The sequence below is a fragment of the Pteronotus mesoamericanus genome, unplaced genomic scaffold (genome assembly GCF_021234165.1).
Source record: "Pteronotus mesoamericanus isolate MK-2021 breed Mesoamerican mustached bat unplaced genomic scaffold, CSHL_Meso_final scaffold_31, whole genome shotgun sequence".
In the NCBI taxonomy this organism is placed as follows: domain Eukaryota; kingdom Metazoa; phylum Chordata; class Mammalia; order Chiroptera; family Mormoopidae; genus Pteronotus; species Pteronotus mesoamericanus.
In genome coordinates this window covers 34,638,148-34,664,097 of record NW_026555312.1, presented here as the reverse complement: position 1 = coordinate 34,664,097, position 25,950 = coordinate 34,638,148, and positions in this window count along the sequence as shown.

Sequence of the window (25,950 nt, the reverse complement as noted above, 5' to 3'; positions counted from 1 at the left end):
AAGGTACAGCACCCATTTATGATCAAAACATTCTGCAAAATGGGAATAAATGGGGCATTCCTCAACATAATAAAGGCCATATATGAAAAACCTACAGCCAATATCATACTCAACGGCAAAAACTGAAAGCTTTCCCACTAAGATTGGGAACACGACAAGAATGTCCACTTTTCCATTTCTTTTCAACATCCTATTGGAAGTCCTAGCCACAGCGGTCAGACAAGAAAAAGAAATAAAAGCGTCCAAATAGGAAAGGAGGAAGTAAAGCTATCATTGTTTGCAGATGACATGATAGTGTCCATAGAAAACCCTATAGACCACCCCAAAACTCCTCAACCTAATACGTGAATTTGGCAAAGCAGCAGGATACAAAGTCAATATTCAGAAATCAAAGGCGTTTTTGTACACCAACAATGAAATAGAAGAAGAAGAAATCAGGAAAAAATACCATTCGATATAGCAACAAAAAAAATAAAGTACGTAGGATAAATTTAATCAAGGAGGTAAAAGACCCATATGCAAAAAACTATACAACATTGAAGAAAGAAATTAAGGAAGACACAAATAAATGGAAGCATATACCATGCTCATGGATTGGAAGAATTAATATCATCAAAATGTCCATAGTACCCAAAGCAATTTATAGATTCAATGCAATCCTTATTAAAATACCAATGACGTATTTCACAGAAATGGAACAGACATTTCAAAAATTTATATGGAAATAAACAACCCTGAATAGCTGCATCAATTTTGAGAAAGAAAAACAAAGTAGGAGGGATCACAATACCGGACATCAAACTATACTACAAAGTCACTATACTCAAAACAATCTGGTACTGGCACAAAAACAAACCCATACACCAGTGGAACAGAATAGAAAGCCCAGAAATAAGCCCAGGTCTATGTGGGCATCTAATATTTGACAAAGGGGGCAGAAGCATAAAATGAAGTAATAAAACTTCTTTAACCAATGGCTTTGGGAGAGCTGGATGGCTACATGCAAAATATTGAAATTGGATCATCAGCTGACACCACACAGAAAAATAAACTCAGGATCGATAAAAGACTTAAATATAAGTCACAACATCATATAAGTCCTAGAGGAGAACAGTGGCAGGAAACTCAGATATCCCATGCAGCAATTTTTTCACCAATATGTCTCCTAAAGCAAGGGACATAAAGGAAAGAATAAACAAGTGGGACCTCATCAAAATAAGAAGCTTCTGCACGGCTAAAGAAAACATCAGCACAATGAAAAGGGAGCCAACCCTATGGGAAAATATATTTGCTAATGATACATCAGATAGAGGTTTGATCTCCAAAATATATAAAGAACTCACTTGACTCCATTGCAAGAAGACAAATGATCCAATCAAAAAATGGGCAAAGGACCTGGGCAAGCAGACACTTTTGCAAGGAGGAGACACAGAGGACCCAGAGACATTTGAAAGGATGCTCGGCATCACTAGCCATCAGAGAAATGCAGATCAAAACCACAATGAGATACCACCTCACACCGGTCAGAATGGCCATCATAAACAGATCAACAAACAACAGGTGCTGGCGAGGCTGTGCAGAAAAGGGAACCCTAGTCCACTGTTGGTGGGAATGCAGACTGGTGCAGCCACTGTGGAAAGCAGTGTGGAATTGCCTCAAAAAGCTGAAAATCGAACTGCCTTTTGATCCAGTGATTCCCCTGCTGGGACTATACCCTAAGAATCTCAAAATGCCAATTCAAAAGAACCTATGCACCCCAATGTTCATAGCAGCACAATTGACAATAGCCAAGTGTTGGAAGCAACCTACATGCCCATCAGTAGATGATTGGATCAAAAAACTATGGTACATTTACACAATGGAATGCTATGCAGCAGAAAGAAAAAAGGAACTACTAAACTTTGCGACAGCATGGATGGAACTGGAAAGCATTATGCTAAGCGAAATAAGCCAGGGGGCAAAAGACAAATACCATATGATCTCACCTATAAGCGGAACCTAACCAACAAAACAAAGATGCAAGGATAATAAGACCAGCAGCACTGTAAGGAAAAGAAACCACCAGAGACAAGAAGGAAGGAGGGAGGGGTGGGAGGGGGAAAAGGAAGGGAAGGGGCAAGTCAAGGAACATATATCAAGGACTCATGGACAAAGCCAAAGTGGAGAAAGATCGAGGGAGGGAGACGGGGGAGAGGGGCAGAGGAAAGTGGTGGGGGGAAGGCGGAAACAAATGTATTTGAAAAAATAAGTAAATAAGGAAATAAATAAATAAATAAGAAATATGACATCAAAAAAAGAAAAAAGAAAGAAAATAATTAATAAATTGAGCTAATACTTTCAATACTTTAATGAGTTAGCCCTTTAAAAGAAAGTCTCCCAAGTTTTACTAGAACTGAACTATAAATCATATTCTTTAGCTTGCAAAAATACATTAAATAGGTTAAACAAAAAATGAAAAACAACAACAGCAACAAAAAGTTGTAGATGGCTATGCTTCAAATTTTCAGTCATCACATCCAAATAAAAATGTGTATACAAATTAATTCAGATGATTAAGAGAAAGAATGAAAGAAGAGATATTATTGCTTATTTTCATCATTTAAGATACTTGATTTGAAGATACATGATTTTCTGTTTTGTACATTTCTTAAGAGACTGAGGCTAAAATCCTAAAAGGTTTTTAATAGCATTTTTAAGTAAAAATGTGAATCAAAACTGAAGACCATTGTTGGGTGAATGGGGTCTCTTGGGGTTTTGCAGAATGGAGTGTGATTTAGAACACAGGTGCTGAGACCTGCCTTGCCAGCTATTTCCCTCCATCGAGTGTGCACACATGTCGAGCCCAGCAGAGGGACCCAGCAGAGGGCTGCCACATAACAGGGAAGGCAGGCCCCAGCTCTTTGAGCCACAACTTTAAAAATGGTCATGATGATTCAAAAGGACTTCCATACCTGTAGAAAACATACATGGATTAGTAAGAATGACCTCCTAGTAGATTTGATAATTTCCAGTGAGGAAAACCAGCCATATTCTGGTAGTCATTATTTATACTCTGTGTCTCAATTAATAATCTCATGTTGAGTGATTAGGGAGAAAACCCTTGATACTCACTTCTTCCATCAAAATAGCATTCTTCTATATTAATGTGTTATGCATCATTTATTCACTCAGCAAATCCATGTGGTGTACCTACCTCTAGGAGCCAGGAAATATTTGAGGTGCTGGGATACCGCGTAAGAGAGTCAAAATCACTGGCCTCAAGAAGCTTATACAATTGGCTTTTTAAAAAAGATTTTGTTTTTATTTATTACTAGGGAGAGGGGAAGGGAAGGAGAAAGAGAGGAAGAGAAACATCGATGTGCGAGAGAAACATCACCAGTTGCATATGTGGGACCAGGCCCACCACCCAGGTATGTGCTCCAACCAGGAACTGAATTGGCGACCTTTCACTTTGAGGGATGTCCAATCCACTGAGCCATGCCAGTCGGTGCTACAGTTGACTCTTTTTAAAAAAAATTTTTTTGTTTATTTTTAGAGAGAAAAGAAGGGAGGGAGAAAGAGATGGAGAGAAACATGGATGTGTCAGAGAAATATCAATCAGTTGCCTCTCATACACATCCCAAGTGGGAACCAAACCCACAATCCAGGCGTGTTCCCCAACCAGGAATCAAAATAGCTACATTTTGCTTTGCAGGATGATGCCCAACTAACAGATCCACACTGGCTAGGGCTACAGTTGACTCTTGAACAATGCTGGGGTTAGGGGCACTCCTCAAAAATCCATGTATAACTTTTGACTCCTCCAAAATTCAATGACAGTTGTCCTTCACATCCACGAATTTAACCAACTGCAGGTCAAAAACAGTAGTTTTGATCCATGGTTGGGAATCCACAGTTGGAAATTTATGGTTGTGAATGAGAAAATACTGTTTTTGAAATGCGGTTGGTTGAATCCAAGGATGTGAAACTCATGAATATGAAGGGTTAATTGTACTTCTGTTTTCTATTAGCTATGATATACACTCTCTGGAGGAGCTAAGCAGACAGGGATAGAGGACATCTTAACTGTGTGGGTGGAGATTATTGTCATCTGTTGGTGATAGTTTTCTGCTATCTAATTACTGTCTGAAAAAGTGGCATCAGAATAAATACACCAAATGATGATGCTCCTTTCTTGGAAGCTGATCCTAACATTTAACTGCCTTTAACCTAACAACTCACCACAGCAAATTATAGTTCCAGTTACTTACAAACAGTTTATCTCTGAGTCCCCCCCACCCCAAGAAATTGTATTGCTCAAATAATAGGATAGCTTATGAGTATTTGATGAGAATTTTTTTATGCCCATGGGGGTTCTGAGTAACACTAAATTATTCAGAATAAAATGACCACATCTCTGCCTATAGCATAGAATTTTCAGCTTCAAATCTGTCCCACAGCCGAACCAGAACTGGAGTTGTTTTCTGAGAGACCTCTGCCCCTGCCTTTGTGGGTGAGGACAGCAGGCTTCTCAGGCTCATTCTGGTCCAGCTCTGCCCTTTTCTTTGGAGATGTGCTGACCTAGGCTCTGTTAGTGGTCACTACATCAGCTGAGAGCATCGGCTAGACAGCCTGCTGCCCCCACTAGCTCTGTAGGCAGAAAATACAGGAAAATAAATGCTTGTGATTTAAAGTCTCATGATGTTATCCTGAGAGTGCAGATATTGCCCATAACCTTGGTTTGTGAACAGACACCCAAAATAGTACACTGAAGTTAGGTGGTACAAAGAAGATAAGCTATCAGTTGGAGATTGAAGGTGCATGAAGGTGGTGCTTTGGCAAATAAAAGGAGCCAGGATTGGTTGTTCTGAGAAGGAAGGGGAGATTCTTGCAGAATAATATGAAAGGTGCAAAGGTCCCAGGGGAAAAGAGCCGGGTATGCTGGAAGCCCTTTAACCTAGAGAAACCATGTGGCCGAAGAGCAGGGAGCTGGTCTGAGTGGATTGAGAAAGGGCAGTGGAAACCACCATGCCAGGAAAAGGAGTTTGAATTTTATTCCAAGTATATCATGATTTAAAGATAATGGAAACTTAATTGTTTTAGGAGAGGAACAGACCTCTAACCCTAGCAAAGTAAGAAAGAAGAGAGACTTAGTCTTCAGGGGCATGTGCACATGTTAGGCTCTTGGTCTTGTCATTAGCATGCCTGAGTAGTATGCCTCTGAGCTGAAAATATGATGGGGTACCTCCAGGTCAAAGGCAGAATAGAATAAATGAGCTGGGCTTCAGGGCTTCAGCTGATTTTATTTCCTTGGAGAATGAGATTCTGCATGTAGCTATTTAACTAAACTTGGTCACACTCTGCTGCTAATTAAAGAAATAAAAGTTTGGCTCTTTCTTACTATCCATTTACACAGGATGCCTACAATGGACACTTTATTAAAAAGGCTGCCTGGATTTTGAACACTCAACTGTTAGTAGTGGCTCTGGCCACTTAAAGTACCATCTGGACCCCTCTGTGGTGGATGGAGAAGTGGACCTGAGTAGGAGGGAAAACTCCAGGTGAGGATCAGAGTAGATCCTCTGGGTATCTAGAGTAGATCACTGTGTAGAGCAAGTGCCCAGTGCCCTCAGCTTTCTCTGCTGCCCTTCCTGTGTTTCCCACCCCCCAACCTCCACTCTGTAGGCAGTAAAAGTATAATTGAAATTGATCCTCACTCAGAATGACTTTGGGAGCTCCAGCAGTGCAAAGATTCAAAACACTAAATCCTTTTTATAACCTGTAATATTGTCACCTTGTGCAACAGTACAGATCAGTATGAATTATAAAACCTAGTTGCATTGTACCAGAAAAGTTAAGAGCAGGGATAACAGTTTGGAAATATGGAATATTGATGTCTTCATTTAAAAAATCAACAAACTTGCCCTGACTAGTGTGGCTCAGTGGGTTGGACATCATCTGGCAAAGCAAAATGTTGCTGTGTCCATTCCTAGTCAGGGCACATGCCTGGGTTGTGGGCCAGGTTCCCAGTTGGGGGAGTGCGAGAGGGAACCAATTGATGTTTCTCTTTTTTCTCTCTCTAAAAAATAGATAAAATCTTAAAATAAAATAAATCAACAAACGTATTCTTCCAGTGGACTTTTGTATTTCTCCCATAATTCATGTCTCTGGGGCAATGGGGTTAGTGGTTCATGGGATTATCAATTTATTATTAATGGGCATTTACAGCAGAGGAACAGGAGTCCATAGTCTAACCATTTGTGAATGGAACTTTGTGACATTTATGGAAACAGTTTGCAAGATATCTGTAAGGCAGAGGATTCATCAGTTTACGAAGGCTAATGTGTTCTTGGGAGACATTTAATTCTACAGAGTGTATGGTATGTCCTTACTACTCTCATAGTAACATGGATATGAACTCAAGAGCTGTAATAAGCAAAAAAAAACAACAAAAAACAAAACAACAAAAAGCAAAAACAAACACCCAAGAATGGGAACAAAAAGATATTTTGATGGGTGGCAATCTGGCTGGCACAACTGCTACCTGTCAGATGCTACCCAGTCCATTTCAGAAGTAACTTCCCAGCTCTATTCAAGGCAATACATCTGACTAAATGGCTACATTTTTCAGCTGCCCTTGCAGCTAGCGTAGCAATATGCTTCAGAACTGGCTAAGGAGCCATCACAGAAATGTGTGGAGCTTCAAAAAAATGCTGCTAAAAGGGCTAATTCATCTGAGAAGAGAGCTGTTCTGTCTTCTCTTTGCTGTCATCCAGTGCTAATGTGACGACTGCTGTAAAAAACGGTGGAGCAAGAGGGCAAAAGAGTTTGACTCCTTAGTGGAGCTGGAACTGTCACATCAGTACTGAATTACCTACCTCATTAATGGGAAAGTGTAACTTGTTATGTCTCTTAGCTATTGCGCTCAAGCCTCTGTTAACATAAGCCTAATTTGCACAGTGTGCATTATGAAAAATCTGAATATGCAATTTATTTATTTTTAGACAAGTTAGATTTAAGAAAGTCTGTTTTATGATGAACTTAGTAGGGTACCATTCGGAGTATAAAAGGAATTGAAGTGCTGGTTAGTGTTGGTTAACTGAAAAGATTTTGATTTGGGAATGGGTAGCAAAGAGTGGGTTTCTTGTTGTCTCGTTATGCCCCTCAATGGGCCAGAGAATCTAGGGGATGGAGTAGCCATGGGTGCCCGGCTCCAGGTTCTGAGTTTGAATCCTAGGAGGGTGTGTCCCAGAGTTTGGAGATTCACTTTAGGAATTTTCAAACCTTAGGTACAGGGATATAGTTTTAAATTCAACATGGTTCCTCATAATCCCAAATTGAGCTAGACATTATAGAGGTGGGACAGGCTTTCCTCAGTCCACCTTCTCAAGAGGGCCAAGGATTTCCAACCACATTCCTTGGAGCAGCTCCAAGCATAAGAAAGATTCCAGATGGACAAGGCCTCATAAAAAGGTCCATTAACTGTATTCATGGAGTCTTCAAACTGGAAATACTCAGCCCAGGGGTGATCAAGGCAATTCACTGGGTAGGGAAAGAATAGTAAAACTTCCACTTACACTGATTTCTATTATCTAAAAATATACGAGGTCTGTCCAGGAAAAAAATAACAGGGGTAGCAATACTTAGATCAGATAAAATTGATTTCAAAACAAAGGACATAAAAAGAGACACAGAAATACAGTTCATTATACTCAAAGGAAGAATCCATCAAGAAGACATAAAGATTGTAAACCTATATGCTCCCAAAATAGGAGCATCCAAATATATAAGGAAAATCTTGGAAGACTTCAAGAAAGATATAGACAGTAACACACTGATAGTAGCAGATTTTAACACTCCACTGTCAAAAATGGACAGATTTCCAAACAAAATATCAACAAGCATATTGTGGAACTGAACAACGCATTAGATCTGATGGACTTAACTGACATATAGAACCTTTAAACCCAATGAAGCAAAATACACATTCTTTTAAAATGCATGTGGAACATTTTCAAAGATAGACCACAAGACAGGACACAAAACAAGCCTCAGCCAATTCAGGATACTTGAAATCATAACAAGCATTTTGTCTGAACATAAGGACTTGAAACAAGAAATGAACCTCAAAGGCAAAAACCAAAAAGCATTCGAACTCATGGAGACAGAATAGCATGGTATTAAACAATGAGTGGGTCAATAATGAGATCAAAGAAAAAAAATAAAAACGTTTCTGGAAACAAAAGGAAATGAACCCACAACAGTCCAAAACCTATGAGACTCAGCAAAGGCAGTCCTGAGAGGGAAGTTCATACCAATACAAATCTACCTAAAAATATAGAAATATTTTAAAATATGACCTAACCCTCTACCTTCAAGAACTGGAGAAACAACAACAAACAAAGCCTTGAGTGAGTAGAAGGAAAGAAATAATCAAGATCAGAGCAGAACTGAATGACATAGAGACTAAAAGAATAATTGAGAAGATCAACAAATACAGGAGCTGGTTTTTTGAAAAGAAAAACAAAATCGACAAGCCTTTAAGAAGGCTCATCAAGAAACAAAGGGAGAGGATCCAATTAAACATATCAGAAATGAAAGAGGAGAAATAACAACTGATATCGCAGAAATACAAAGGATTGTAAGAAATTACTATGAACAATTATATGCCAAGAAATTTGAAAACCTTTTTCTTTTAACATTTGCTATGAGCTTTTTATTTTTTTTTAATTTAAAAAAAGTCATGTTTATTGAATTACAATTGTCTCAATTTTTCCCCCTTTGCTTTCCCTCCACCCATCCCACTCTGCCCCCCTCTCCCACAGTCAATTCCCACTCTGTTGTCCATGTCCATTGATCATTCATACATATTCTTTGTCTACTACATTCCCCTTCTTTCCACCATTGTCCTTTCCAATCCTCTATGTTCACTTTCAGTGTGTTCCATGTTTCTATGTCTGTGGTTTATTTTGTTCAATAGTTTATTCTGTTGAATAGAGTCCACTTATAGGTGAGATCATATGGTATTTGTCTTTCACTCACTGGCTTATTTCATCCAGTTCCATCGAAGTTGTTGCAAAAAGTAGAAGTTTCTTCTTTCTATCTTTAAATGCAGATTAATTTTATTTATTTATTTTTAAAAGTCAAGATCCATTATAAAATATTAAAAAATTTAAATCCATTATAAAGTCTCAGCAATTAAAACAACATGACACCAGCACAGAAATAATCAAGTAGATCAATGAAATAAAATGAGCATTCTAGGAAGAAATGTATATATCTCTCTAACAATGTAATATATGATTGAATTGATATTTCAAATCAATGAGAAAAATAAGGCTTATTCAACACATAAGGTGCATGAACCACTTTTACTTGAATTAAAACAAATATAGAGCCCTATTTCACACATTATACAAGAAATCTTCTGGTGAGTTAAAAATCAATATGTAAAATCTAAAGAGTTTAAGGAGAAAACACAAAATAATATGTTTCTTACTCTGAAGTAAAATATTCATACCCAGACGCTATAAAGTAAAATATTGACAATATGACTATATTAAACTTTTAAGACTATACAGTAATATACATATCAAAAAAGTTAAAGGACAAGTAATAGAATAGGAAAATATTTGCAACATATGTAAAAAAGGGTTAATAGTTTGTTGGAGATTTTAGGGAAAAAATTGTACATTTAGTCAAAAAATGGATAAAAATGTCAAAAAGTCATTTAAAGCTTTTTTTTACATTTTTATTTGATTTTATTTTAATTTATAAATCATGTTTATTCTATTACAGTTGTCTCAATAATCCTCCCTTTATCCTGCTCCATCCATGCCATCCCCCCTCTCCCATCATCAATTCCCACTGTGTTGTCCATGTCCATGGATCATTCATACATGTTCTTTGTCTAGTCCTTTCCCTTTCTTCCCACCATTGTCCTCTTCCCCATCCCCTCTCTAAAGCTCTTTAAAAATAATAGAAATAGGCAATAAATATATGAAAAGTAGGTTTAGTTTCAACAAATAATAAAATTTTAATTAAAATAACACATCATTGTCACAATCAGATTAATAAGTATTAAAAACATTGGTAATATCAAGTATTGGTGACTGTGAAAGGAACTGGGTATTCATAGACTCTTTTTCTTCATCTTCTGAAAGCAGTCCCTTTAGCATATCTTGCAGTGCTGGTTTGGTGGAGGTGTATTCTTTTAGCCTTCTTTGTCTGGAAAACTCATTATTTTGCTTTCCATGTGAATTGAGAACCTTGCAGGGTAGAGAGGTCTTGGTTGCAGGCCTTTGTTTTCCATGACTTGGAATAGTTATTCCCATTCCCTTCTGGCTTGGAGTGTTTCTGTTGAGAAGTCAGCTGCTAGTTGTATCGGGGCGCCCTTATATGTTACTATCTCTTTCTCCCTTGCCACCTTTAGGATTCTCTGTTTGTCTTTGCTATTTGCCATTTTAATGATGACATGCCTCAGAGTGGGTCTCATTGGGTTTCTCTTGAATGGGACCCTCTGTGCTTCCTGGACTTGTGTGACTCTTTCTCTCCTCCAATTAGGGAAGTTTTCCATCATTGCTTTTTCAAACAGGTTCTATGTCCCTTGCTCCTCTTCTCCTTCTGGTATCCCTATTACATGGATGTTATTATGTATCAGGTTATCCTGTATTTCCCTCCATGTCTCTTCATTCTTTTTGAGTCTCTTTTCATTTTCTTGCTCTTCCTGGGAGCTTTTTTTCTACCTTGTCCTACAGCTCGGTGATTCGATCCTCTGCTTCATCTAGCCTGCTTGCGATTCCTTCTGTTGTGTTCTTCAATTCAGAAATTGTATTCTTCATTTCCTCTTGCGTCTTATTGATAGTTTCTATGTCCTTTTTCATGCTGATATATTTTGAAGTAAGTTTCTTATAGCTTCCTTGAAGTTTTTTGTATTTCTCTTTGATTCACTGGGCTCATTGAGCATCCTTAGAACCATTGTTTTGAACTCAATATCTGATAGTTTAGTTGTCTCTATTTCATTTAGTTCTTGTTGTGGAGATTCCTCCTTTCCCTTCGAGTGGAGGTGTTTTTATGTCTTCCCATTATTTATGGGGCTCTTCTCTTTTGCTTCTGGTTCTTAAATTGATGTCTCTTGATTTCCTGATTATGTGGTGTGAACTTCTATGGTTGGAGACTCCTGTTTTTCTTTCTGTATCTGCCTCTGGTGATGTCAGTTGTTGACCTTGTATGACCTTAGGCAGTTCATAGAGACTTCCAGGAATCTACTGTCTATGGCTGTCTCCTTCAGTTGTTTGTCTAGTCACTCTGTACTCAGCTGCCAGACATAGACACCACAGGGTGGGGCAGAGTCCCTCTTGGGGGTGGGGTTATTGGGTCCCCTCATGCTACTGCCACTCAGGGGAGTAGTCTGTCTGTTCCAGATGGCTCTGCCATATGGGGGAGAAGTCAGTAATGTGATCCTGCCTGCTACTCTATCAGTTCTTTCCCCAAAGCCTCCATCTCCAGACTTTCCTCAAGTGTCTCTAGACCACTTTGCACCCCCATTAACCAGGGATCTACTATCCTTGGCTGCTGCTCTGCACTCAGCAGCCAGGCTTTAGCACCACCAGGCCAGGGCAGAGATTTTCCTGGGGGCAGGGCTATTGGATCCTCTCATGCTGCTGCTGCTCAGGGAGAGTGGTCTGCCTGAGTCAGATGGCTTCTGCCGCACGGGGGATGAGTCAGCCCCAGGATCCTGCTGGCCAGTTTCTCAGCTCTCTCCCTAGAGCCTCCTTCCCCAGTCTTTCCTCAGGCCTCTCTAGCCCACTGTGCCTCCACCTTTGCCAGAGCCCAGGATAAGTGGCTGCAAGTAAAAATTTATGCTTTGGCCCTTTAAAAGGCTCTTTGTGTCTCCAGTCACCTGTTCCTGGCAGAGAGCACCCATGTCATTTTTTTGCACCTGGTTGTTATCTGTGTACTTTTGGGGTTTTAGTGCTGTGGGCTGGAGATCCCCCTTATGGTTTAGACTCCCGCTCTTCTCACGGGGATCCAACTGGACAGTTAAAAATCCCTCTGGTGCTGCCTCCTGTGGGTACCCCACCAGCTTTCTCCAACCTCTGTCACACTCCTTACCAGTTAGGCTGTGCTAAAGCTGATTCCTCTGTCTTTCCAAGGTTATAAGGCTCCTCTCTCACTATTGTTCAGTTGTTTGTTCCAGGTGATTTATCCACAATTTAGTTGTAATTCCAGATTGGCCTTTGGGGGAGGTCATTGTAACTTCCATTCACTTCTCTGCCTACTTGATTTCTCCAAGAAATTTGTTAACCTTGATGAAATGGACACATTTCTAGAAAAATATAACCATCCAACACTGTATGAAGAAGAAGAAGAAAGCCTAAACAGATTGATAACAGCTGGTGAAATTGTAGGAGTAATAAAAAAACAAAGCCACAACACACAAAAGCCATGGACCTGATGATTTCACAGGAGAATTTTACAAAACATTTAAGGAAGAGCTAACTGCTGTGCTTCTCAGACTATTCCAAAAATTCCAAGTAGAGGGATGACTCCCAAACTCTTTTTATGAGGCTAGCATCCTAATCACAAAACCACCTAAAGATGCAAAAAAGAAAGAAAACTAGAGGCCAATATCACTGTTGAACATAGATTCTAAAATACTCAACAAAATATTGGCAAACTGCATCCAGCAATACATTAAAAACATCCTCCACCATGATCAAGAGGGATTCATCCCAGGGATGCAAGGATGGTTCAATCACTAACAAATCAATTAGCACAGAAAACTATACAACACTGCATAAAGAAATTAAGGAAGACACAAATAAATGGAAGCATATACTGTGTTAATGGATTGGAAGAATTAACATCATCAAAATGTCAATACTACCCAAAGCAATATATAGATTCAATGCAATCCCTATTAAAATACCAATGATGTATTTCACAGACATGGAACAAACATTTAAAAGATTTATATGCAACCATAAATGACCCCAAATAGCTATAACAATTTTGAGAAAGAAGAACAACATAGGAGGGATCTAAATACCCACTATCAAACTATATTACAAGGCCACTGTAATGAAAGCAGTCTGGTACTAGCACAAGAACAGACACATGGATCAATGGAACAGAATATAGAGCCCAGAAATAAACTCATTCTCTGTGTCAATTCATATTTCACAAAGGGGACAGAAGCATAAAATGGATTAAAAATAGCCTCTTCTACAAATGGTGTTGGGAGATCTGGACAGCTACATGCAAAAAATTGAAATTCAAACACCAACTGACACCATACACCAAAATAAACTCAAGATGGATAAAAGACTTAAAAAGTTGTGACACCATAAATGTCCTAAAGGAGAACATAGGCAGGAAACTCTCAGATACTCCATGCAGCAATATTTTCAGTGATATATTCCCTAAAGCAAGAGATATAAAGAAAATAATAAACAAGTGGGACCTCATCAAAATAAGAAACTTCTGCACAGCTAAGGAGAATATCAGCAAAATGAAAAGGAAACCAACCATAGGGGAAAATATATTTGCCAATGTTACCTCAGACAAGGGTTTGATCTCCAAAATATATAAAGAACTCACATGACTCCACTCCAGGAAGACAAACAATCCAATTAAAATATGGGCAAAGGACCTGAACAGACACTTCTCCAAGGAGGACATAAACAGGGCCTAGAGACATATGAAAGGATGCTCATCACCACTAGCGTTGCCTTTGTTGTGCACAAAGTTTTTAGTTTTCTGTAGTCCCATTTGTTTGTTTTTTCTTTTGTTTCCATTGTCTAGTGAGATATATCTGATAATATATTGCTGTGAGCAATGTCCGAGAAGTTGCTGCCCATTTTTTTCCTAGGATTTTTATTGTTTCAAGCCTAACATTTGAATCATTGATCCATTTTGAATTTATTCTTGTGTGTGGTATAAGAAAGGGTCTAGTTTCATTTTACTGCACATATCTGCCAAGTTTACTAACACCACTTACTGAATAAACTATCTTTATCCCATAGTATGTACTTGCTTCCTCTGTCAAATATTAATCAACCATGAAGTTGTGAGTTTATTTTTGGGCTCTCTCTTCTGTTCCATTGATCTATTTGTTTTCATGCCAGCACCATGCTGTCTTGATTACTATGGAATTATAGTATAGTTTTATATTAGGTAGTGTGATTCTTCCATACTTGTTATTTTTTCTAAGGATCGCTGTTGCTATGGACAGCCTTTTGTGGTTCCATATACATTTTTGAAATATTTGGTCTAATTCTGTGAAATACATCACTTAGAATCTTGATAGGAATTGCATTGAATCTATAGATTGCTTTGGGTAGTATGGACATTTAATGGCGTTAATTCTTCCTAACCATGAACACGGTATGTGCTTCCACTTACTTGTTTCTTCTATTTCTTTCTTCAGTGTCTTATAATTTTTCAAATGCATGTCTTTACAACTTTGGTTAGATTTATTCCTAGGTATTTTACATTTTGTATCAATTGTGAATGAGAATGTTTCCTTAATCTCCCTTTCTGTTAGTTATTAATGTATAAAAATGCAACTTTTTCTGGATATTAATTTTACATCCTGCTACATTGCTAAGTTCATTTATCAGTTCTAGTAGTTCCTTGGTGGAATCTTTGAGGTTTTCTATATACAGTATAATGTCATCTGCAAATAATGGCAGTTTTACTTCTTCCTTCCCAATTTGGATGTCTTTTATTTCTTCTTCTTGTCTGTTTGCTGTGGCTAGGACTTCCAGTACCATGTTGAATAAGAGAAGTGTAAGCAGAGATCTTTATCTAGTTCCAAATCTTAAGGGGAACACTAGTAGTATTTGCCTGTTGAGTATGATGCTGGCATTGGGTTTGTCATATAGGGTCCTTATTATGTTTAGTTATACTCCTCTGAGAGTTTAACATAAATGGGTGCTGGATTTTATCAAATTCTTTTTCTGCATCATTTGATATGATCATGTGGTTTTTATCCTTCGTTTTATTTATGTGGTGAATCACATTTATTGGTTTGTGAAAGCTGTACCAACCTTGTGTTCCTGGAACAAATCCCACTTGATCATAGTGTATAATCTTTTTGATGCATTGCTATATTTGGTTTGCAAATAATTTGTTGAGGATTCTAGCGGCTATGTTCATAAGGAGTATTGGCCTATCATTTTGATTCTTAATACTGTCTTTATCTGGTTTTGGAAATAGATAATGCTGGCCTCATAAAAAGAGTTTGGGAGCCCCCCCTTCTCTCAAATTTTATGAAATAGTTTGAGAAGGAGAGCTGTTAGGTCTCAAAATATTTAGTAAAATTCAACTTTGAAGTCCAGGGCTTTTGTTTGTTGGGAGATTTTTGGTTACTGCTTCAATTTTACTAGATGTAGTCTATTCAGAATCTCTAATTGTTCCTAATGTAGTTTTGGAAGATTGTGTTTCTAGGAATTTATCCGTTTTGTCCAGGTTGTTCAGTTTATTGGCATATAGTTGTTCATAATATTTTCTTTCCTTTTTTTAAAGTATATTTTATTGATCATGCTATTACAGTTGTCCAACTTTTTCCTCCCCTTTATCCCCCTCTACCTTGCACCACCCCCACCAGCATTCCCCCTTCTTAGTCCACATCCATGGGTTGTGCATATACATTCTTTGACTTCTCCACTTCCTATACTCTTCTTAGCCTCTACCTGTCTATTTTGTACCTACCAATTATGCTTCTTATTCTCTGTACACTTTCTTCTTATTTGTCTCCTTTCCCCTCCCCACTGATAACTTCATGCGATCTCCATTTTTGTGATTCTGTTCCTGTTTTATTTGTTTGCTTAGTTTGTTTTTACTTTCATTTTTTAGGTTCAGTTGTTGATAGTTGAGAGTTTGTTGTCATTTTATTGTTCATAGTTTGAACTTCTCTTTTTTTAGATAAGTCCCTTTAACATTTCATGTTATAAGGACCTGGTGATGATGAATTCCTTTAGCTTTACTTTATCTGGGAGTACTTTATCTGCCCTTCCGTTCATAAGATTTTCTTACAATTCTTTGTATTTCTTAGGTGTCAGTTGTTATTTTTCCTCTTTTATTTCTGATTTTATTTAGTTGGGTACTCTCTTTTTTTTTCTTATGAGTCTGGTAAAAGTTTTTTCAATCTTAGCTATCTTTTCTAAGATATAGCTCGTGGATTCATTGATCTCTTGTATCATGTTTTAGGCTCTATTTTATTTATTTCTGCTGTGGTCTTTATTATTTCCTTCCATCTACTCACTTTGGGCTTCATTTTTTTTTTCAAGTTTCTTTAAGTGTGAAGTTAGATTATTTACTTGAGCCTTTTCTTAATTTTTGAGGTAGGCCTCTAATGCTATAAATTTCTCTCTTAGGATTGCTTTTGTAGTGTCCCATAAGTTTGGAATTGTTGCGTCCTAATTTTCACTTGTTTTAAAGTATCTTTTGATTTCTTCCTTGATTTCTTTGTTGACCCATTCATTGTATAATAACACATTATTTAGCTTCCATGTGTTTGTGTTTTTCAGTGTTTTTGTGATTGATTTCTAGTTTCAGAACATTGTGGTCCGAGAAGATGTTTGAAATGATTTGAATCTTCCTAACTTTATTGAGACTTATTTTGTGTCCTAACATGTGGTCTATCCTAGAAAACATTCCATGTACACTTGAGAAATGTTTATATTCAATGCATTGGGGTGAAATGCTCTGAAGATATCAATTAAATCCATTTGGCCTAGTGTGTCATTTAAAGTTGTTTCCTTGTTGATATTCTTCCTGGAAGGTATATCCATGACTGTATTTCTGTTATTGTCTCTCATTATGTCCATCAGGATTTGCTTCATATATTTAGGTGCTCCTATGTTGGGTATATACATGTTTACCAGGTATATACATGTTATATTTTCTCAGATTGTTCCCCTTATCATTATCTACTGCCCTTCTTTTTCTCTTACTATAGTCTTGGTTTTAAAGTCTATTTTGTCAGATTTAAGTACTGCTACACTAGCTTTTTGTCCCCTTTCCATTTGTATGACATATTTTTTCCATCCCTTCACTTTAAGTCTCTGCGTATCTTCCAATGTGAAGTGGGTCTCTTGGAAGCAGCATATATATGGGTCTTGTTTTCTTTCCCATTCAGCTATCATACCTTTTGGTTGGAGCATTTAGGCCATTTATATTTAAGGTGAATATTGATAGATAAGCATTTAGTGCCATTTTATTATTAGATAATTTTCTTCTGTTTCTTTTCCTTCTCCTTGAAACAACTCCTTTAATATTTGTTACAGTACTGGTTGGGTGTTAACACACTTCTTTAGCTTTTTCTTGTATGGGAAGCTCCTTATTTCTCCTTCAATTTAAAATGATAGTCCTGCAGGGTAAGATAGCCTTGGTTGTAGGTTATTGCTTTTCATCACCTTGAATATTTCACACCATTCTCTTCTGGTCTGAAATGTTTCTGTTGAGTAATCAGATGATAGTCTACTTAGTGCTCCCTTGTACGTAACTATCAGCTTTTCTCTTGCAGCTTTTAGAATTCTCTACCTGTCTTTAATTCTTGTCGTTTTAATTATCAGGTGTCTCAGTGTAGGCCTCTTTGGATCAACTTGTTTGGAACTCTCTCAGTTTCCTGGACTAGTGTGTCTTTTTCTTTCACCAGGTTTGGAATGTTTTTAGTAATTATTTCTTCAAACAGGTTCTTGTAGTGTTTTATCTTGTATTCCTTCTTCTAATTCTGGTATTCCCATGATGTTGATGCTGTTACACTTCACGTTGTCCAAAATGTTTCTTAAGCTCTCCTCTTGTTTTAAAGTTCTTTTTTCATTTTTCAACCTTAGCTTCCAATTCACTGATTCAGTTCTCTGCTTCATCTAACCTATTATTAATTCCTTCGAGTGTATAATTTATTTCAGATATTTTACTCTTTATTTTGACTTGTCCTTTTCTATGATTTCTATGTCTTTTAATGCTGTTGAGTATCCTTATAATGATTACTCAAACTAGGAGAACCAAGAAGGCGGAGGAGTGAGTGGAAGTCACACTGACCTCCTTCCAGGACCAACCTGGAATTACAACAAAATTGTGGAGAAATCACCTGGAACAAACAACTGAACAATAGTGAAGGAGGAGTCCTATAACCTCGGAAAGACAGAAGAGTCAGTGTTAGAACAACCTGACTGATAAGGAGTGTGGTAGAGACTTGAGAAGGCAGGTGGGGCTCCCATGGGCAGCAGCACTAGAAGGATATTGAAATGTCCAGTTGGATCCCCCTGAGAAGAGCAGGGTCTAAACCATAAGCAGGGATCCCCATCCCACAGCACCACAGCCCCAAAAGTACACAGATAACAACTAGGTGCAAAAAACACAGGAGTGTTGCTCTTTGACAGAGACAGGTGGCTGGAGATGCAAAGAGCCTTTTAAAGGGCTAATGCATACATTTTTATTTGCAGCCACTTACCCTGGGCTCTGGAAAAGGTGGGGGCAGAGTGGGCTGGAGACACCTGAGGAGAGACTGAGGAAAGAGGCTTTGGGGAGAGAACAGAGAGTAGTTGGGAGGATCCTGGTGCTGACTCATCCCCCATATGGCAGCAGCCATCTTGCTCAGGCAGACCACTCCCCTGAGAGGCAACAGCATGAGAGGACCCAATAGCCCCTCCCTCTAGAGGGCCTTGGCCCCATCCTGCAATGTCTCTAAGCCAGCCTGCAGAGTGCAGAGTAATAGCCACAGATAGTAGATCCCTGGCTAAAGGGACGCATTATGGTCTAGAGACACTTGAGAAAAGAATAGAGATGGAGGCTTTGGGGAGAAAATGGAGAGAGTAATGGGTGGGATCCCGGTCTTGACTCCAACCCCACACAGCAGCAGTCATCTTGTTCAGGGAGGCCAATCCCCTGAGCAGCAGCAACATGAGAGGCCCCAATAATCCCTCCCCCAGGAGGGACTCTGCCCCCCCTGCACTGCGGTGTCTCTAAACCAGCCTGCTGAGTGCAGAGGGACTAGATTAATAGCTGAAGGAGACAGCCACAGAGAGTAGATTCCTGGAAGTCTCAAAGAGACTGCCTAAGGTCAGTCAAGGTTAACATCTGACATCACCAGAGACAGATCCAGAGAGGAAAAAAAATCAGCGATTTCCTGCCATAGAAGTTCACACCACATAGCCAGGAAATCAAAACAGATCAATTTAAGAAGAAGCAACAAGAGAGAAGTGCCCCATAAATAATGGGAGGACAAAGAAGCACCCCCAACTCAAAGGGAAAGGAGGAATCCCCAGAAAGAGAACTAAATGAAATAGAGGCAACTAAACTATCAAATACTGAGTACAAAACAATGGTTCTAAGGAAGCTCAATGAGCTCAATGAGCTTAGAGAGAATTACCAAAAACTACAGAGAAACTACAAGGAACCTTCTTGCAAAATCTATCAGCATCAAAAAGGACATAGAGACTACCAATAAGAGGCAAGAGGAAATGAGGAATACAATTTCTGAATTGAAGAACACAATAGAAGGAATCACAAGCAGGCTAGATGAAGCAGAGAATCCTATCCATGAGCTGGAGGACAAGGTAGAAAAAAGCTCTGAGAAAGAGCAAGAAAATGAAAAAAAAAAAAAGACTAAAAAAGAATGAAGAGGCATTTAGGAAAATGCAGGACAACCTGATACATAATAAAATCCATGTAATAGGGATACCAGAAGAAGAAGAAGAGGAGGGAGGGATATAGAACCTGTTTGAAAAAGCAATGATGGAAAACTTTCTATTTGGAGGAGAGAAAAAGTCACACAAGTCCAGGAAGCACAGAGCATCCCATTCAAGAGGAACACAATGAGGCTCACTCTGAGATACATCATCATTAAAATGACAAATATCAAAGACAAACAGAGAATCCTAAAGGTGGCAAGGGAGAAAGAGGCAGTAACTTATAAAGGAGTAATTTATAACCCAATACACCTAGCAGCTGACTACTCAACAGAAACACTACAAGCCAGAAGGGAATGGCAAGAAATATTCCACGTCAGGAAAAGCAAGGGCCTGCAACCAAGACTGCTGTACACAGCAAGGCTCTCAATTAAAATGAAAGGGGAAATAAGGAGTTTCCCAGAAAAAAGAAGGCTAAAAGAACACATCTCCACCAAACCAGTGTTCCAAGATATGTTAAAGGGACTGCTTTAAGAATATAAAGTAAAAGAGGCTATGAATACCCAGTTCCTTCCACAGTCATAAATACTTGATATCATCAATATTTTTAATTCTTGTTAATCTGATTGTGACAATGATGTGGTATTTCAATTGTTACTTTATTGCTTGTTGAAAGTAAACCTTTTTTTTTTTTTGTATATTTCTTGCCTGTTTCTATTATTTTAAAAAAGCTTTAAATGACTTTTTGGTATTTTTTATCCATTATTTGATTAAAGGGTTGTAGAATTTTTGCCCTAAAAATCCATTATTAACCCTGTTTTAGATGTGTTGCAAGTACTTTCCTATTCTATTACTTGTCCTTTAACTTTTTTATAGCTATATTACTATATAGTCTTAAATATTTAATATAATCATATTTTCAATATTTTACTTTATAGCTTCTGGGTTTGAATATGTTACTTCAGAGGAAGAAAAATATCATTTTGAATTTTCTCTGAGAACTCCTTAGATTTTACATATTGATTTTTAACTCACCTGAATATTTGTTGTATAATGTGTGAAATAGGGCTCTATATTTGTTTTATAATAATGGTCTATGCACCTTATTTGTTGAATAAGCCTTATTTTCCCCATTGACTTGAAATATCAACTTAATCATATATTACATTGTTAGACAGATATAAACATTTGTTTCTAGAATGCCCATTTTATTTCATTGGTCTACTTGATTATTTCTGTGCTGGTGTTAGGTTGTTTTAATTGCTGAGACTCTATAATTGATTTAAATTTTTAAATATTTTATAATAAATCTTGACATTTAAAAGTAAATAAATAGAATCAATCTGCATTCGAAAGAAAGAAAGAAAGATAGAAAGAAAGAAAGAAAGATAGAAAGAAAGAAAGAAAGAAAGAAAGAAAGAAAGAAAGAAAGAAAGAGAAAGAAAGAAACCTCCTACCTTTAGTGACAACATGGATGGAACTGGAGAATATTAAGCTAAGTGAAATAAGCCAGTCAGTGAAAGACAAATACCATGTGACCTCACCTGTGAGTGGAATCTGTTCAACAAAATAAACTAACAAAGAAGATAAACCACAGGCAAGAAAACATGGAGCAGCCTGAAAGTGACCAGAGGGGATGGGAAAGGAGGACAATGATGGAAAGAAGGCAAAGGAACTAAACAAAGAACATGTATGAATGACCAATGGACATGGACAACAGAGTGGGAATTGATTGTGGGTGAAAGGGGCAGGGAGGAATGGGTGGAGGAGGGCAAAGGGGGAAAAATTGAGGCAACTGTAATAGAATAAACATGATTTAAAAATAACAAAATTAAATTTAAAAAAGCTTAAAAAATAATTACTGAAACTCTCTCTCTGATAAATTGCATGCTTCCATTTCATCTAGTTCTCCTTCTGGAGAATTCCCTTGTTCTTTTGTTTAGGATATGTATCTTTGTTTTCCAATTTTTGGCTGCTTTTTTGTATTTTCTGCCTTAGCTGTTAAACTAATCAACCTGTATTCAGTAGCTTGGTTTAAGCTTCACTGGGTGAGGCAGAGTAATTTCTGTGGGCGAGTCTCTGCTTCCCCTCAGGCTGATGCCTTTTGGAGAGAAGTGCTTTGTCTGAGAAAGATGGCTCCTGCAGTATGGAAATGACTCATCCTGGTGGCTGTCCTTCGGTTCTCTCCCCAGAGCCATTGACTCTGGACTCTCCTAAAGTGTCTCTAGTTTTCTTTGTCCTCCCTCTGTCAGAGCCCAGGGTAAGTAGCTGCAAATAAAATTTTGTGTATTGGCTCTCAAAGAGGCTCCCTGAGTCTCTAGCCATCTCTCCATAGCAGACTGATATCCTGCTGCTTTTCACAGCTGGATGTTATCTGGGTTCCTTTCCAGCTCTGATGCTGTATGCTGGGGAACCCATCTTAGGATTTAGGCCCCACCCTTCTCAGGGGGAACCCCGAGCCATGGAAATATCCCTCCAGGTCTTCAGTTGCCACTCATGGGCACTCAGCCAGCCCTCTTGCACCTCTTTCGCACTCCCTAGCAGTTTCACTGTGGTGAAGTGCTTTCTTCTGTCTGTCTTTGGATATGAGGCTTCTTTCCAGCTAGTGTCCTGTTGGTTATTCAGGATGCTTTCTCTACAGTTTAGTTGTAATTCCAGATTGGTTCTGGGAGGAGGTTAGTGTAGCTTCTGCCTACTCTTCCATCTTGGATCTCCATGCTTTGTTTTCACCATTATCATTGCACTTCTCCCTAAAGACTGTGGTAACCATCCCAAGTTTCAGCAGTGGATTTCTTTCTCATCACAGTCAAATAGTCTGATGCTGTTCTGCTTCTGGTCATTCTGGGGCTCAGGTCTCCTGTGTCCATGGGATTTCAGGGCAGGAGGCTGAGTGAAATGGAGAAAGCACAGAGGTCAGGTGAGCAGGTCCTGGGTGTTCTAGCGGACCCCACCCCTGCCAGGCAGGAAGTGGCTGGCTTTACTTCCCTGGCACACTGTCATATGCTCTCACTCATGGTGCATGCATGTAAGGTGCCCCTAAGCAGAGGGGCAAACTTGCAGCTTATAGGGCACTGGTGTTCTCTTACTCCCTTAGCAGTCTTGGTTTTTATTTATTTTTTGAAATCCTCACATGAGGATATTCATTCACTGCTTTTTAGAGATAGAAGGAGAGAGAGACATCAATGTTAAAGAGAAACATCAATTTGTTGCTCTCTTGATGCACCCTAACTAGGAAACCAACTGCAACCTGAGGATGTGCCCTGACAGGGAATCGAACCCACAACCTTTCAGTCTACAGGACCACACTCCAACCAACTGAGCCACACTGGCCAGGGCAGCAGTTTTGGTTTTTAGAAAAAGTTTACAAACACCAAACAAACACAGGATAATTTTACTGGTTACAATGCATGCGTGGCATGTGATCTCTGAGGGACCACCTCGTTGGTGTGGGTCCTGCTCTTGGTTTCCCCTTGGCTGCCCTTAGAACAAAGTCCAAAAGACACATCCTGGTGGTCTTTAGTAACAAATGAGAGCACAAGCTCCTTTGCCAAACTCCACTCTACAGACTACTCTGATGCACAACAAACATTTTTCCATAAAAGCTATCAGTGGTTGTGCAGGGGACTGAAAACCCCTGGCTAGAAAGGCCCAGGCACTTGGATTCCTCAGAGTAAGACATGTATGTTTACCAGGCATTAGTTGGATTTGTTCCTAAATTTTTAGGCAGGTTGAATGTGCTATTTAAATTATTTAAAACTTTAAATTTAGTTTATGTTATACAAACTGATGAGTAAAATGGGAATACCTGTACAAGTGAAAAATACATTTTTAAAATAAAAGTTAATTTGACTACTTTGGAAAAACTGCTGAAGATGAGTCAATTAAAAAACTGTCAGAGATTGCTGTGGCTGGGTGGCTCAGTCGATTGGAGTGTTTCCAGTACAACAAAAGGTTGTGGGTTTGATTCCTGGTTGGGGTACATACCTAGGTGTGGGTTCCATCATTGGCTGAGGCTCCCATCGGACGCAGCGGATCGATGTATCTTCTCTCACATCAATGTCTCTTCTCTCACATCAATGTCTCTCTCCCCTTTCTCCTACCTCTCTTTCTAAAATCAATAAAGATATCCTCAGGTGAGGATTAAAATAATAAGAAATTGTCAAAAATATTTGTGAGGCAACTGTAGGGGGAAGAGGTGGAGGAATTAGGAGAAGATAGAGAACTCTGTATTCTAATTGCTTCATGGCATCTTTCCATTCTAACTGCACTTTGAAGAAGCCCAAACTGGAAATCAAATTTGATGCATTACTTATGTGGCTTTTGCAGAAAGGACAAGGAAGGCTTAAGAAAAGGCCTTGGCCCAAATTTAAAAGCTAAAGATTGGAAGGGTCAAGTGAAGGAACATATAGCAAGGACTCATGGACAAAGCCAAAGTGGGTAAGGAATGAGGGAGGGAGAGGGGCAGGAGAAAGTGGTGGGGAGAGGGTGGAAACAAATGTGTTTGAAAAAAATAAATAAATAAAAATAAAACAAAAACAAAAAAAAGCTAAAGGTTGGCAAATAAATGTATCCTTATGTGTTTTAAATTTAAATGGTTATTTTATCTTATTTTTATGATCCCACACTTTAACTGAGTTTTTGATCAAGTGCCCACCAACAGTCTGTCTGTATCAGATAAGATACATGCACACTATTTTGGGAACAGAGCTCCACAGAGAGTACACTGAAGTCTCTCTCTGCAAGGTTGGTTAACTTAGCACTAATTTCTAAGAATAGTTCTCCTGGCTAAACAACATGTACCTACAGCTTTTAGTACCACAGAGTGAGGCTGTGACTATTCACAGACTAACTCATCCAGTATTTGCTGCTGCCTGTAATTAGAAAAGGCGCGTTTCTCCCTGTGGAACTCAAGGTTATTTTGTCTGAGGCAACTACACATGTATGTGTGGTGGGGTCGGGGTGGGAAGGAGTTCTGACTTGCACACAACAGTGTACATGTGAGGATCAAGAGAAGGTGGAGAGAAGATTAATCTTCAGAAGGATGGGCATTCCTTCACCTATTGCTTGTGGGTGAAAGAGAAACCCCCATTGATAATAGACATTTTACTGGGATGGCTGTGGATAGAAATGGACATTTCTTCTTTGTTATCTTAGAGAACAAAGATTAGTTCTCTTATCTATTAGAAATTGTAGAAAGTGGCCATCTTGGAAGCTCAGACGATCCAGAAAACAATTGAAGAAATTTAAACCTGCAGGCAGCCTGCCTGACGGGAAAGCAACAGGAAGATGAGAGATGATGTTTCAGGGAGAGCGAGGACACCAAGGTGAACTCCTTTCCTTTTTTAAAACGCTGTACTGAGTTCATTTTATGAAATGACAAATCATGTGAGGAATGACCAATAAGAGACTATTTTACAGACCTGGCCTCACACTAAATCACAAAACTAAGAGTTAATATTTTCCCCATTCCTTTGGAAACCCTTTATACCTTTCTAATAGTTCTTACTAAATTCGATCCTGTATCATAGTCATCTAAGTGCTCATGCATTTCCATTGCTGGGGAGTAAGCTCCTCAAGGTCAGGCTCCATCTCAGAGTCCCCACTCAGAGTGTAAGAGTGTAGCAGAGTATGTAAGCAGAGTACATAGATGTGCAGTTCATATTGGTGGAATGAATGAATGAGGGCAGGTAAGGAAGTAACCTTGGACTTTAATCAACTTCTGAGTCATGCCCACCAAACTGCCAACTGAGTGCAAAATCAAATTCAGTATTTTAACAAAACAATATTTTAACAAAAATAATACTTTTGCTCTTTTCTGTAACCCATTCCAGGCACTAGGAGTTGGAGCAAGGCCATGAGCACTTGGTCCATATCCTTTCCCCATGTCAGAATGTGGTGCTGGTGAATAGTTGAGTAACTGCTGAGGAATTAAGAGAAAATTTCCACATACGATGACCTTTCTTTTATATCTAATACTAGTTCCATTTCATATACTTAGGTAAAAAGATAACCTAGTTAATTTCAGTGAGGGTTTTTGTTATATGAGAGCTTAAAAAAATAATTACACTTATTTTTTCCTTCATGTATAAGAGTAGTCTGGGCATGTTGAAGATAATTCGGACAATAAAAAATTACCTAAAGAGTTTATAATCTCACCACCCAAGAGCACAGAAGTTAACATATAGATATTAGATATTTCAACATTTTTTCTCTGTATTGTGTTGTTCCATTATTGGGATCAAACTGTACATGCAGCTTTGTGTACTGCCCCTTTTGACTAATCTATATTTTGCTATTCTATATCCCTTGACAACATAATTTTAATGACTAC